Below are 1,538 nucleotides of genomic sequence, written 5' to 3'. Positions count from 1 at the left end.
TGGTCACTGAATATGGCAGACCAACAGTTTTCCAGTAATGATAACTTGTTTCTCTGCCATTAGCACATTTAGCAGCACATGCACAAGATTGATTGACGTTCCTCCTGACTCTAAATGGTTGTTTCTGATAGGGATCAGAGTATTTCTACACATAGCAGCAGGACAACTTGGAGGAGGTGGAAGAGCTGTTTCTTTCTTTCTTTTTATTTTGTTTTACAGATTATCTGTCTCGTATTATTAAATTAACAAATAGGCTTTAAACCCTCAACCATGAAAGTTCAGGGTGTTTTCAAATAAACTATGTCCCTGCTCTTTCCTGGGAAAAGTTTCTACCTATCTAATCCGTTTTTTTTTTTTTTTGACACCGGCCATTTGGGCTGGTCCGCATTAGGAGGGGAGCCCACAAGCACCATGTAAAATATAACTTATTCATGTATCATTTGCAACCTTAAAGCAAGTCTTACTTTGCTTTTATGCAAATACAGGTAATGGGAAGCTGGTACGCCTCGGTGTTGAGCATGTGTGGCCTTCCGGCTGCACAAGAGTATTGAGATGAAGCTTTGTTTGCTGTAAATAAAAAAACGCTGCGCTCACATGGAGCAAGGAGCAAGTTATCCCGTTACTTCTTCTCGTCTTTTGGCTTAAGTCTGTAAGACAAACAGGGACATTCAAAGAAATAACATTTTCATAAACCGCGGTAGAGGGAGGAAGGTGCTCACCCAGGGAGCCTTTCACGGTTTTAAGTATAATCAAACGCACATCGATGAAAAGATTACCCCACGAACTCGATAAAGCGAAACGCCATCTTGAACGCTCTCTGCCATCTTTGACCTGCGCGGCACAGCTAACTCTGCGTTGTCAAGTGAAAACGTTTCGATGAGCCTCTAATTCTTCTCTCGTCTCACCAACGAGAAGCACATGAAAAGGGGCGAAGGCGCACTGTAACGCAGCGCAACATGAGCGACATCTTCTGTAATGGCAGCTAAACTCTTAAAAGCCCCTCGCCGTGTTTAACTTGACAGTCTCCAGCTAGGATAGCACATCCAAAGCAACATTTCACATAAAGGAACCCCGTTGCATCACAGGAAGGTAACAAGCATCATAAATATGAGAAGAAGAAAAAAGAGAGAAGAAAATCTGACTCACCTTTGATGTTTATTTCCAGAAGAGAACATGTGCACATCAAGTCTTCCATCAAGGCAAACTTTTCAACGCCCTGCCTGTACAAAAACAAGAACTAAAACCCAGTTCAACAGGCCAAAAATTGATTCACTTTCAAATCCTGAGTGTCTTTGAAGCTGGTTGTCTTGTTGTGCAAATGTCTTGATCAGCTTCACTGATGAAATAGGGATCAATTAAAACAGATGTACCGTGATGCAATCGTGACAGCGTGTGCAGAATTAGAAGGAAATTTACACAGTTAGAGAAACTCACCGGAGTAGCTTCTTATATAAAAGTGTCTCATCGAGACTGAAGTGAAAATACAACGAACTCACGTCAGAAATACTCTTGTCATAAACGAGACTCAATGACCAATA

The 1,538-nt window shown here is 41.5% G+C and overlaps 1 long non-coding RNA gene across 1 annotated transcript; it reads right to left on the bottom strand.

Moving 5' to 3' along the window:
* Positions 1-345: 345 nt before the first annotated feature.
* On the bottom strand, positions 346-1,268 carry LOC106942956 (uncharacterized). Its single transcript, XR_001423762.1, has 2 exons — positions 1,147-1,268; positions 346-647 (listed from the first exon to the last, which is right to left on the bottom strand). It is a non-coding gene; the product is annotated as an uncharacterized LOC106942956 (long non-coding RNA).
* Between the last annotated feature and the right edge of the window lie 270 nt (positions 1,269-1,538).

The sequence above is a fragment of the Poecilia latipinna genome, unplaced genomic scaffold (assembly GCF_001443285.1).
Source record: "Poecilia latipinna isolate Pla-1442-1.1 unplaced genomic scaffold, P_latipinna-1.0 Scaffold98, whole genome shotgun sequence".
In the NCBI taxonomy this organism is placed as follows: domain Eukaryota; kingdom Metazoa; phylum Chordata; class Actinopteri; order Cyprinodontiformes; family Poeciliidae; genus Poecilia; species Poecilia latipinna.
Note: the sequence above shows the minus strand (reverse complement) of the source record. Positions and strands in the feature narration are given on the sequence as shown.